Raw genomic sequence first — 13,934 nt, forward strand, 5'->3', positions numbered from 1 at the left:
ATTAGACCTGAATCCTGTATATGTTCCATGCCACTAACCTTCACCATGTTGTAGCAGAGCAAACAACTGTGTTATTCCCATTTACTCGTTCAAATACTTATCAGCCACAAAGCGGTGAACGAGGAGAATAGCCTTCTGTTGACCTTCCTGCTTTTTGAGTATAACCACCCACAGTTATTACCTTTTCTAAGTTTGTGCCTACAAACACAAACTACTACTGTTCCCCTATTTCTAAAAACAGCTCTATTTAATTAGTCTGTCCTTAGCAGACAAATCGTTTCTTAATACAACTGAACTGGGTAATGAAACGGAGGTGCTAGCTAGTTGTAGGTCTGCACTTACAAATCTGAGCCCCTTTATTACTTTCTGATTTGGTGACTTCAATTGTCTCTCTGCTGGGGTATGTTTTTACTCTGCTTTAACTATTAATAGCAAATTCTTAAGAACTGACCGAAGCAAGCAAATGTGAATGTGATTCCCACTAAATAGACTGTATGATACAAATGTTGCTATTTGCGAACGTTAGTTTTTCTGAAGTGCCTTCCAACACTTAATTGTGAATGAGCCTACGAATAATTGATCTACTGCTGTGCTCAACTCATACAGAATTGTACTTCTAAGTCCTTTCTCTAGCGGACAAACCCTTTGATAGCATAACTAAACGGGGTAAGGTGATGAAGACACCAGGTAGTTGTTTGTTTGCACACAGTGTTCGAGGCCCTTACTACTCTATTAATGGCAAGCTAAATGTCTCCCTGCCATTTGTACATCTTATTTTGCATTGCGCTAAGTAGCGACAAGTAAGCCATAGAAATGGACCTTAGCCAACAAACAGGAAGGTGTCCCTGCTTAACTGTTTGCCTATACTTAAAGGTTTATTGTTTGAAAATGTTAATTTTATATTTTTAAACTGATGGAAATGGTTACATATCATATTACTCACTAGAATTTATTGATATTACCTTAGCTAACAAGTTCCTGCTAAACAGTCTATCTATACATAAAGGTTTAGTGTTGAAAATGTTAATTTGTATTTTTAATTTGATGGAAATGGATACATATCATATTACTTACTAGTAATTACTGTTTTGTGATAATGGACCTTACCAGAAAATGTGAATTTAATGCACATTGGGTAGTATCTTATCTTTGAGTAATTATATACAGCCTCAACTTCACAGCAAGATAGAGTAATTGGAAACTGACACTGATTCCTTGCTTGTTGTGCCTAATTTCTGAAGGGTCTTGTATTTGAAGCATTTTGAGCTTGCTTCTATAATGTTGTTCTGCTACTTAACCTGTTAATTGTATGTTACTCACACATGCTGCTTAACCGTCACACCTCTTATTTTTGTTCCTTTTTATAATCACAGAACTCTCTCGCCTTGTATTTTCTCCAGCACTCCAGCCTTCTCTACCTATTTTTGTTTTCCTCACCAGCCCTGCCTTCCTGGACATTCCAAGACCAGTCAAAGACACCAATCTCACCTTGTTTTGCCACATTTCTTAACAGAAAAAGGTCACAACTTCTCTCAGAGACCTCAAAGGAATTAAACAAAGTATGTTATATGAAGATACACCTTTCATTTTATAAGTGATACTGCTGTGCTTCTTTACTAGGAGCTAGTGTAGGATCCTGACCAGAATAGCCAGCAGCCATACCCTTCTTACTGAAAATCCCCTCCATACCTGCCTTTTCACTGCTGCCTTTTTCCCTATTTTTGAGCCTTTTTTTCTGCCCTACACCCTTCTACCTCCCTTAATCGCTCCACTCTCTACTGTTACAGGGTTTGACCACTAGATGGCAGTCTTCAACCACCATTAATCTCCTTTCCCTCTTTCCTTCTCACTCACTTTTAAATAATATCTATTCCTACTGTTATTCTTTAACTGCTTGTTAACAATTCTACCTACCTCTGACTATCACTCAAATCCTTTCCCTAATAATCACCCCCCTAAGCATCCCTCTAACCACCCTGCTTACCTTCCTCCTTACTTTCCTTCAATATACTGATTGTTTTTTTTCACTGCCCTGCTGCCTTCTCTCCTTGGGTCTACCCACTCCGTTCGCCCTGCGGGCTCACTCCGCTTCTCTACCCTACCCCCAAATTCCACCCACCCCCACTACCTCTAGATTTATACCCACATAACCACTCCTACTTCCTCTCCAACTACTAAACTCCACACATTCCTCTTCCTATCCCCTCCCCATCACACCATCCATTCACCACATATATCTCTCTTCCTCCTTACTCAACACCATATATTGCTTATCAAAGCCTCAACATGCTTGCAAAATATTCATCCTTCTCAATTCAACTATTACTTATTCTGAACCTAACCTACATCTAATACCTTACCCAGCCCAACCCCATAACTCACATCCCACTGTTACACACAACCTGCTCACTCCATATATCACACTCCTACTCATGCATCTCAATATCTCCTGCACTACATCTCATCAACCACAATCTATGTTTTCATTACAAATTAATCTCTCCTTATAAAACCTCAACACCCACTCTACCCTCCATATCCCTCACAAATCTTTCAACACACATCACTCAAACAAAACAATCCAAACACCTCTACTACATAATCCAACTTCTAACATCCATACTCTTATCTGGAGATATACACCCTAACCCAGGCCCAAACACCTCCTCCTCAACATCTAAATCCATCCTACTAGCATCTCTTAATGCACAAAGCTTAGCTAACAAAATTCCAAACCTACATGCCTGGCTACTCCACAACAAACCAGACATCTTAGCCATATCTGAAACCTGGTTAAAACCTCATATAAAAGATGCAGAAATAGTACCACCTAATCACTCCATCATCAGAACAGACAGAGCCCAAAAAAGGGTGGTGGAGTAGCTCTACTCTACTCATCCTCCCTATGCATTACTCCCTATAATAAAGCCATTCCCCAGTTCGCCAACACAGAATTAATACTAGCTCAATTTCAGTTAAACAAACACAAACGTATATGCATAGCCTCCCTTTACATTCCCCCTGGAGACAACATCTCAATACTTGAAGATATCCTCTCCTGGCTTTCTACCAGTATCTCTAATGAAACTATTATCATGGGAGACACCAACATTAATTGGTCCTCCATTCAGTCCCCTGCACATTCCCTAAACATCAGCCTGTATAACTACTCTCAACTCATCAACTCCATGACTAGGCCCTCTAAAGACTTCACTAGTGGCAGCATCCTAGACTAGATCCTAGTCTCTCACCCCCACTACTATCCTGATAGTGGAACTCTTTCTGACTCCCTCAGCGACCACCTTTCCATCTTCGCTAGGCGTCTTCCTTCTCCCTTACAAGTTTCTCATAATTACATCAGTACCTGATGCCTAAGAAACTTCAACCCAAAAGCCTTCTCTGACTCCCTAAAATCACTTAACTGGTAGCCCCTAAAAACTCTACCCCTGGAAAATGCAATCACACACTTTAATGCTGCTTTCCTAAATCTTCTAGATAATCTTGTTCCCTTAAAAACCAAAAGAATAAAAAACAAAACCACCCCCTGGCTAACAAAAAACACTCTAACTACCATGCAACTTAGAGACAAAGCCTGGGCACGTTACCAAAGGAACAAATCTACCTCTACCCTCAATGAGTACAAAATTCTTCGTAACTTAGTTAAAAAACTTATCACAGCAGACCATCAAAACTACTTCTCCTTACTTCAAAGCAACCATAAAACCAACCCACAAAAGTTCTGGAAAGGTATAACTACTCTCTTCAAACCTGGTACAACTGAAAACCCAATCCCTTGCCCAAATGTACAAGACATTGATCTTGCCACTCAATTCAACTCTTTTTTTCATAAACTCTATTTCCAAACTAACCTCTTCCTTCTCTAATATACAAACCACCTCCTACTTCCACTTCTCCTCTCCCATCACCCCCTCCATCTTCATTCTCTCATTCCCCATCCTCTCAACCCTCTCCATTCTCCATTAAACCTATCCCTACTTTTACCATAAAAAACTCCTGCAGAAGCTAAAACCATGCACTAATGCCCCTGATAACATTCTCTCATACTTCCTCAGCATAGCTGCCAAAGCCATTGCCCTCCCAATCAGTATCCTAATCAACCACTATATCCAAGAAGGTCTTGTTCCACAACTCTGGAAAAAGGCTTTCATCATTCCCCTGCACAAAGGAGGCAACAATATTAATATTACCAACTTCCGGCCCATCACCATCCTCTCTCCCATTTCAAAAATCCTAGAGAAATGTATCCATCTTCAACTCCTTCCCTATCTCTTAGACAACAACCTATTAACTCCTACCCAGCATGGATTCAGCCCCAATCATAGCACTATGACTGCCCTCCTATCCTTCCTTGAAACTGTGAATAAAGCTAGAGATTCTGGCTTCACTGTATCTACCATCCTACTTGATCTCGCTAAGGCCTTTGACACTATTTCTCATAACCTACTCCTTACTAAACTATCTAACCTAAACCTATCACCTTCATCTCTCAATTGGTTCAGCAGCTATCTCTCCACCAGGCAACAAGCTGTCAAGTGGAAAAAAGCCACCTCCTCCTTCCTTAACACCCCAACAGGGTTCTATATTGGTCCCCCTCCTCTTCAATATATTCATGAATGATTTTTTCCGCTCAATCCCTTATGCTAACATTATTCAATATGCAGATGATTCTACAATCATCTGTGCTGCCTCACCCATCCCAACTCTCTTAAAGCTGACTCAAGATGCATTCTTTACCACAGAACAGTGGATGAAAGACAACCATCTTGCACTCAATGCAGCTAAAACAAAACTTATGATATTTACCCCCTCTAAAACCAATACCGTTGACAGAAAACTATTCTCCATCACCAGCCAAAATAATACACCTCTTGAGCTGCTATCTGAAACCAAACTACTAGGAGTCCAAATCGATGACAAGCTTAAATTCGATTCCCATCTACTACTAAACATAAAAAAAAAACACCAAAAACTTGGCATGGTCTCCTGACACAATCGATACCTCACTTCAGCTACTAAGCTCACTCTCTCTACTACATTTCTCTTACCCTCCCTTCTTTATGGTGCCCCTCTTTTAACAAACCTACAATCATCTCTCAAAACAAAACTGTCCTCTTGTTATAATAAAATAGCCAGATTCGCCACTAGCAACAAATCTTCAACCCATCACTGTGCACCTCTCCACAAACTAAACTGGCTAGAGCTTCCCAGCTACCTCTCCTATACTCAGCTCACCTATGCACACAAACTCATTTTCCAGCCATCCCTCTGTCCCTCCCTCTCCACTACCTTTAAAATGCACCACACACAAAGACTACTCAGATCTACCAATCAAAACCTAATAGAAGTTTACAGACCCCTTCGCCCCCAGGACAAAACCTTCTGCCCTTTTCCCTAGCACGCCTATGGAACTCCCTCCCTCCATTCCTACCATCACTAGCCTCCCATCCTTTAAAAAATCACTCCACATCTAACATCCACATGGGAATGCTCCTGCTCCCACCCCTCATGATCTATTCCCCACTTCCTGTAGTCTTCCATCTCATAAATTCCAGATAGCAAATTCATATTTGCATCTAGTAAACAACTTCTTATTTGCATTTATCAAATTCTAGGCTTACTGCATCCAACTATTTATTTTTAATCCTACTAGAGCAATGTTCTTCTAAAAAAAAAAATATATATATTTTTGATTGTAACCCCAGTATTTTTTGTTCTGTCTTATAACCAGAAATTGTTAAAATGTAAATCACTATAATCTTTTTTAATCTGTGTTTGGAGCTTTTCTCCCCAGGACTCCATTGAAAACAGGTTCGTTTGGCCCAATGGACTATCCTGGTTAACCAACTGCAAATAAATAAATAAATAAATAATAAAAATAGACTCTGTCCTCTGCTGTAGTATTCTTTGGGAATAGTTGAAGAATCAGGAGGTTTGTTAAGGGTAAGCATAAATTGAGGTCCTTAAATGTAAAGCAGAAGAAAAGAAAGGCTGAATCGAAGGTAAAATGAAGCTACTTTTCATTCTTTAATGACAGTGGTGCCTGCCTTTGTCAGATATATAAACCTGCATATTTTGTGAGCAGTTGTTTCTAAGAGGTAATGTGGTTCTGACTGGAATCCAGAGAGCTTGGTGGCAGTGTGTGGTCTATTTGGGATAGAAAACACTGATGGTTAAATCTTAACTGGCTTGAAAGGTTGAGTAGATTAACTATTTTGTATGTCATTTTCATATACAACAGTATGCACAGTACATTTCCTCTACTTTTACATTTTAATCAAGAAAAAAGATAAATATCAGTAGGCTTATACTTTGTACTGTATGTGTCATTATACTTTTCATTTCATATATATGATTCCTTTTGTTTTTGTCAACTTGTAAAAATGTTGAATCATGCCCAGTTGATCATAGTTCAGTGAACCTTGACTCCATAAACCTTGTGCATGGGCTTTCACATGGGTCCTACATGGGATAAGTCTTGCTCTCCTAGTTTGTCCTGGCTGATGAATCAGATTATGCTGGGTAGTGGTCAGCATGACCAACAATTAACCATTTACATGCATGTATACGTGTGTGTGTGTGTGTGTGTGTATGTATGTATGTATACATATATATATATATATATATATATATATATATGTAGATTCCACACAGAGCTAATCGGAGGAGGGGCACTGAGCAAAACACTGATCTGTGATATATAACATTAAGTATCCTGTGTTTTGCTTATTTTTATTAGTTATTGCTTATTCTAAGATATTTATAGCACTTTTATTGTCTGCTGCATACTTTTTACAGTATTTTCTAGCTATAAACTGATCTGCATGGTTGTACTAAAATTGTCTGCCTCACAGGGCCTGATGAATAAGGTTTTTACTGTCACACTGTTTGTAAATCTTTTCTAGCTAGTTTCACTGTGTGTAAGGTATTAACTGGAAATTTTCTCCATTTGTTAAACATCTGTTTGTTTGTTCTGGTTTCCTGCCAAGGAGTGTATCATATAACTGATTTAGTTTCCCACCTTCTCTTCCTATTGGTGTCTTTTTCTTATACTTGGTGGCTTTGCAGTTGCTCGCCCGTACTGTAAATTTGATCTGACACTTCTCCCAGTCTAGTGTCATTAGGTGATTCTACCTAATACAGAGAGAACATTTGAGAAGGGCAACCTACTTTGTTTCCTAACCTTGAATTATCTTCTGCACCTCCTGTAACTAGTCTAGTCCAGATACAGATTTGCTGGACTGTTTGTAAGCTTCTGAGCCCCCAAGCCTTTCTGTGTTGGAGGGAAGCCTTCTAGCTTATCAGTGGGAGTGGTAAGCACTAGGTAGCATATCTGCAAGAAGAAGAGTGGTTTCTGGCCCAGAAAATTGTAGTTTATTGGCCATTTGGGCAGTTTTTCCATCTCTTTCAACTTTCTGGTTTAAAAGCCCATGTTTGTGCTTTTCTCGCCTTTCCTGTAACTAGTCTAGTCCAGATACAGATTTGCTGTATCCAGGACTGTTTGTAAGCTTCTGAGCTGTGCCAAAGTCTGCTCTTCAGTTTTTCTTTTAGATCTGCTAGTTCTCTCCTTACCTGCATTTTTACGAGCTTATTAGTCTAGCACTTTACCAGACTTCTTGTAGCAATTATTGTAGCACATAAAAGTGCTACCAGCACTAAACATTCTACAAGGAAACAGCTCCAGTACTTATTATTAATGCCCACCCCTCCAGGCATGTCTAAAGGTCAGTTCCCTGTGGTTTCTCCTATTAACCTGGTGAACTTGTAGACTGATAACCCTCTCCTCTTACCTCCCGACACTCAGACTTGTGAGAGATGCACTTATATATCCCAATTGGAAGCAACGCACTCTCCAGCCAAGACTGGAATAGCTGGCCAAGAGAAGAAGGTCAACACTTACACCACACCACATGGAACACACAGCCCTCCAGAACACACACCAGCACTGCCTTCATATAAAAACACAAACCACAGACCCACCTTCACAGAGGCTCTCAATAAAATCTACCCAAACAGCAGAGACCTCCAAGGCAGAAACACACTCGACCATCAGAACACAGCACTAACCATGAGACACATAACTCTCCTAAACAGTGTGCCACTCAACCAAAGCCCCTAAGGCAAAACAGCATGCCCAACACACTAGTCATAGATGACTCGATACTGAGGCACACTGATGTCCCACGCACTAGGTTGAATAAGGAGAAAGTAACAGCTGCCTGTCAGGCACCAGGATCCACACATAACGCATGCACTCAGGTCCCTCAACAACAGGTACAAATATGACTCTGTCATTGCACATGTGGATGTGAATGATCTGAGACGTACCTCCCTGGACTACATGAAAAGAGACATGGAGGAGCTCTCAGATTATGTAGCCCAGGCGGTTATGACCCTAGCCCTGAGCAGCATCCTACCATCACCCAAAATGATACCACAGTACAAGTAGAAAATGATTGATTTCAACAATTGGTTAAGTTTCTGGTGTCATTCTAAGAGGATCCAGTATCTGTCTGCCTGGGATGACATGATTGACAGACCTCGATGCTTTGCCAGAGATGGCCTGCAGCTGTCACCCCTGGGCTTCTGGATACTGGCCTAGGCTCTTGCCACTCCTATAGTGCCTTTTTTAGGTGGTGCTCCAAAGACCAAATTACCACCATAACAGCTACAAACAAATGCAATCTGAAGGTCATGTTGCTCAATGCTAGAAGTCTAAATCTCAAAATGCACTCACTCAAAGCACACCTTAAAATGGAGAACATCGGCATTTGTGCCGTAACAGAGACCTGGTTCAAGGCAGCAGAAAGCACCCCTGCACTACCAGGCTATAACTCATTCCACATCTTTCGGCCACATAACTTGGACTGAAGCTCCAAAGGTGGTGGTGTTTCCATATTCATAAAGGATGCACACACCTCCAGACTGGTAGCCCAACATAATGCATCTGAGATACTTCAGGTGCAGCTAACATTGGGTAAGACAGCGATTCAGGTCGTAGGCTGCTATACGTCCCCAACCATGTCCCAAGACTCACACTCTCTGTTCCTAAGAACCCGGGAGAATATTAGGGTCCAACCTAACACTCTCATACTGGGTGACTTCAACTACCCCTCCATTAAATGGGAAAACTACTCATGTACCAATGCACTTGCGCAACATTTCCTGGAATTCATTAATTCCAATGCCCTGGAACAGCTCATTTTTACCTCCACTAGAGGTAGCAACATCCATGACCTGGTCATTACTAACATGGGTGACCGTTGCTCTACACCAATAGTCAACTCCTCCCTGGTTAGATCCAACCATAAACTAATCACCTTGGAAATCCACAGCCCTCCCACCCCACCCTGCAAAGGCAACCACCATGAAAAACTTCTCCAAAGCTAACTTTGGGCTTCTAAAAACAGAGGTTGCTAACTTCACGGCAACCATGCAAATGGAGAATAGTTGCATGACTGCCAAATCATACACCAACACACTGTAAGAACATGTTCACAAATGCATGGATCTTGCCATATCCAATAGAACCAAGACACTCTCCTCCAAAAGACTGAAGCCAATCTGGTGGTCCCCTGCCATAAACAAACTCTACAACAGAAGGAGGAAACTGATGCAGAATAAGGTGAAATCCCAAGACTGGAAAAACTCCCTTATCAGCCTCAACAAAAAGTTGAGATCTTTCATCAAATCCTCTAAAGTTAGCTATGAAAACAGAATTGCAGCAGATAGTAAAGACAACCACAAGGCCTTCTATAGTTATGCAAAGAATCTCCATGGCAATACCTAGATTTTCTCTGAGCTACTGCACAATGGTACCTCCTATACCGAGCCAACAGATATTGCCAATATACTGGCTGTGGTGGTGCTGCGGTAGCGTTGTCACCTCACAGTAAGACGGTGTCCTGTTCGATTCTCAGATAGAGTGTCTTCTGTGTGGAGACATGCGTTAATGGGCGTGCCTTCATTGAAAGTTGTGCGTCAGGGCCGGCAACTCGGCATGTAAAAATCTGATGCCAATCATTAGCGGACCAGAGTTCCGCTGTGGCGACCCCTAACCAGGAAAAGCCGAAAGACACAACAACAACAACAACTGGCTGACAGATTCAGTGCCAACTTTACCCCTCTCTCCCCCAACAAAGGACAGGTCAATACCAGTAGTTTGCCAGGCACCCAGTATTACTGCTGCTCAGGTTAAAACAGCACTGTCCAAGGCCAAGAATACAGCTTCTATGGGACCTGACAATATCCCTGTCTGTGTTCTACATGAACTACAGAGTGAACTGGCACCTCACCTGTGTGCCCTGTTCAATCACAGCCTCACCTCAGGCTTTGCCCCTACCAAATGGCGCATTGCTACAGTCATCCCTCTCCACAAAGGAGGAGCAACTACAGACCCTGGCAACCCATTAGCCTGATGAGTCTGATATGCAAAGCTATGGAACGCCTCATCATGCTCCTAATAAACAAGGATATAGGGAATCTCCAAACTCTGCATCCTACACAGTTTGGTTTTGTGAAGGGTAGATCATGCCTGCTCAACTTGGTCAACTTCTTTGAGTCAGTCATCAGAGCTGTGGATGAAGGCAAGGTGATTCATACAGCCTACCTTGATCTGGCCAAGGCCTTTGATACCATTCCCCACTCAGGAATCATAGATAAACTCACTAAGCTAGGCATCAAGCCTTATACCACAAGGTGGGTTGCTAACTGGCTCACAGGTAGAACCCACAGTGTGAAAGTAGCTGACTCCAAGTCAGACTGCTGACCAGTCAAGAGTGAATTCCCACAGGGTTCAATCCTGGGTCCTTTCCTGTTTGGTATCTACTTCTCTGAAGTCCAGGCCAACACAAAGGGACTCTAGCTGACAAAGTTCACAGACAATTGCAAGTTGGGAGCTATTATTAACTCCCTAAGTGATGTTGACATCCTACAGAAAGGCTTCACTGAGACCAATGACTGGTGCCAGAACCATGGCCTTAAGCTCAATGCCAAAAAATGTGTCATCATCCCCTTTGGGAAAAACCCAGTTCCGATGAATTGCCACATCGATGGTAGTCCACTGAACACAGAAGGTGTTATAAGAGATCTGGGAACACAGGTTGACAGCAACCTCTCTTTTGACCACCACATTGCCACTGTGGTCAGAAAGTCCTTCTATGTGGCACATCTCATTACTAAGGGTTTTGCATCCAGGAAGAAAGAGGTCATTGTCTCCCTCTACTCTCCCCTCATTAGGGCAATCTTTGAGTACAATGCCCCATTTGGCATGTACCTCACTAAACACCTGCAACAACTGGAGAGGCCGCAAAAGTACCTCACAAAGAGGATCCTAGGCCTTAAACATTTGTCCTATATGGACAGATTAAAAACACTCCAACTATTCTCTGTCTCATATCACCTACTTAGAGGTGATCTCTGCTTGACTTACAAAGCCATGTCTGATCCAGCCTTGTTAGAAATGCTACATCTAAAGACATCCCAATCCCTCCACACCACATGCTCCAGAGACCTCAACCTTATTACCACAATCAACAGAAAATGCTAATGGGACAGGTTCATAACGTAGAGACTGCCCATGCTATGGAACAGACTTCCCATACATGTCACGCAGAACACCTCACTGGCCCTCAAAATCTTGATGAGTGGATGGGAAATAGAAAATTCACCCCAGGGATCACTCCAGTGGCTTTATTCGACAGAGGCACTGGGAACTAAGGTCGGGTGGCACGATGTCAGGATAATCCTATGGTATAGGCTTGTAAAGGCTTCAGGGCCATTAGCCCAGTACACACCTATATATACATAGATAGATGTATCATAAATCTGTCCAAGGCTAGTATACGTGTCAATGAACCCATGTTGTAAACCTCAGTTACTATCTTGGTACATCATTTAGTATTACCTCTTTTCTATGAATGGCAGTGTATAGTACAGTTATATCCCTTAGTAATGCTTCATATTACTGTAAATGATGCCTTTTGTTACTCATTTTGATGAAGCTTAGTAATTTGTCTTAACTGTTTTTACTCTCTGTGGCTTAGCTCATCAAAATGTCTGACTATGGTTCTGACCTAAAGCAGGTTAAGGCATGACAACAAACTGCTAATAGGTGACCCAGTAGATCAGAATTTGGAAACTTATATGGCAGTGACCTAACTTTTGACCAGCATGTGTCCACTGTGGTAAGCATGTTCTTGTATATTGTATAGCTCAGAAACACGGAGCTTGCTTCTAGATCCAGGGATGTCTTTGCACCTCCTTTACTCAGTCCTCATTAGGTCAGTTATTGAGTATAATGCCTCTTTTGGCATGTATCTGTCCAGGCACATCCAACAACTGGAATGTCCTATTGCTGCATTCATTCTCTTTCATACTGTTAAGAGGTGACCTGTGTCTAGCAAAGATGGCATCCTCTGACTCATTATTGATGGACTTACTTCACATCCACAAGTCAAATGGCATCAGAAATACTTGATCCAAGGACCTAAACTGCTTCTGCAGTATTAACAGAATGGTTTGGAGAGACAGGTATATTTTGTAGAGGATACCACTGCTCTGGATCAGACTCCCTTCTATGTAGAACAAACATCATCCCTGATCACCCTCAAGCACAACTTGGATAGGAAATAAAAATTTGTCGAAGGACTCCTCACCCCCCCCCCCCATACTACTAATGGACAGAGGCAGCTGTGTCCACTACTGATATCTGTGTTTTCATCTAGTAATTATAACTGCAATAATATGTAAATATAGATCTTAGAAAAGGTTATGTGAATGTAAACTGCAAAGGGATAGGCTAATTTTAAGCACCAAATGGGATCATTGGCTAGGCCTAAAATGGCCTGCAAGGCAGTTAGCCGAGTTCTAGCTTATGAACCTATGAGGCTATTAAAAGCACAAGCACAGACTTTGCATTTCAATAAATATATCCAAATCAAAATGCACAGCGCTGACTGGCAGGACATCATTGCAATGTTCACAGCTGCATGACTAACTGCTGCTGGTAACGTGCGTCTAGCGGGAATGGCTAATGAGATAGAACAGTGTGTTTGGAATCATCATGGTTGCATTACAGCAGAAATACATCTTTTTTCTCTATTCATAATGAAATATAAAACCAGAATTAAGCTTAGGAGTTTTGAAATCAATGCCACAAATAACTTTATTGTTTTAAGTTTCTGTGTAGTACTTAAGGTCTATAACTCATTAGCATTTCTTTAGTAGAAGTGTTGCATAGAAAAAATTATTTTGTCAAAAAACTCACTCAATCTCATTTCACCTTGAGGCTTTCATGTGCTACTTAGGACACAGAGGTTGAATATTGATGTGCATCCCCTTCATAAATGTACCCTGTAACTGTCTCTACTAGTTCAGTGTGGCATTTCTATGCCCCCCCCCACCGCATGTTAAACTTTGGCCTGGATGAACTTTATGGAAGGTGTCTATTTCAGGGATGCCCTGGTACAACCATACTGCAGAATGAGCTTAACCGTCCATCATTGCCTGGTCAAAGGACTAGTCAGTCATTTCTTTGATGAATGATACTAGTAATTTTTATATGTCTAGGACTACATTTTGTCATCCATCATTTTCTGATTATGGATCTGGTCTAACATCTACTTTGAGGTGCAGCTTTTGTCACTCATTCTCAGACAACACTGGTTGCTATATATCCTGCTAAAGGTTTGGTGGTGGGCAGTCATCTCTTTCTTGGTTCACCTAAACTCATTAACTCATTTGTCTACTGATTGGCTCTATACCATCTGATTGTTAAGCACCTCTAACTGTTCTGCAGTTTTTCATGTATCAGGAGATACATCCACAGGATGCATTCAAAAAAAGTTCATTTCTTGAAACTGATCGGCATAATTGCTGTTAATCAGTTATTGCAATCTCTGTCCAACCCTTGTCCT

This window comes from Protopterus annectens, chromosome 10.part0, assembly GCF_019279795.1.
Source record: "Protopterus annectens isolate FY-2018-M chromosome 10.part0, PAN1.0, whole genome shotgun sequence".
In the NCBI taxonomy this organism is placed as follows: Eukaryota; Metazoa; Chordata; order Ceratodontiformes; family Protopteridae; genus Protopterus; species Protopterus annectens.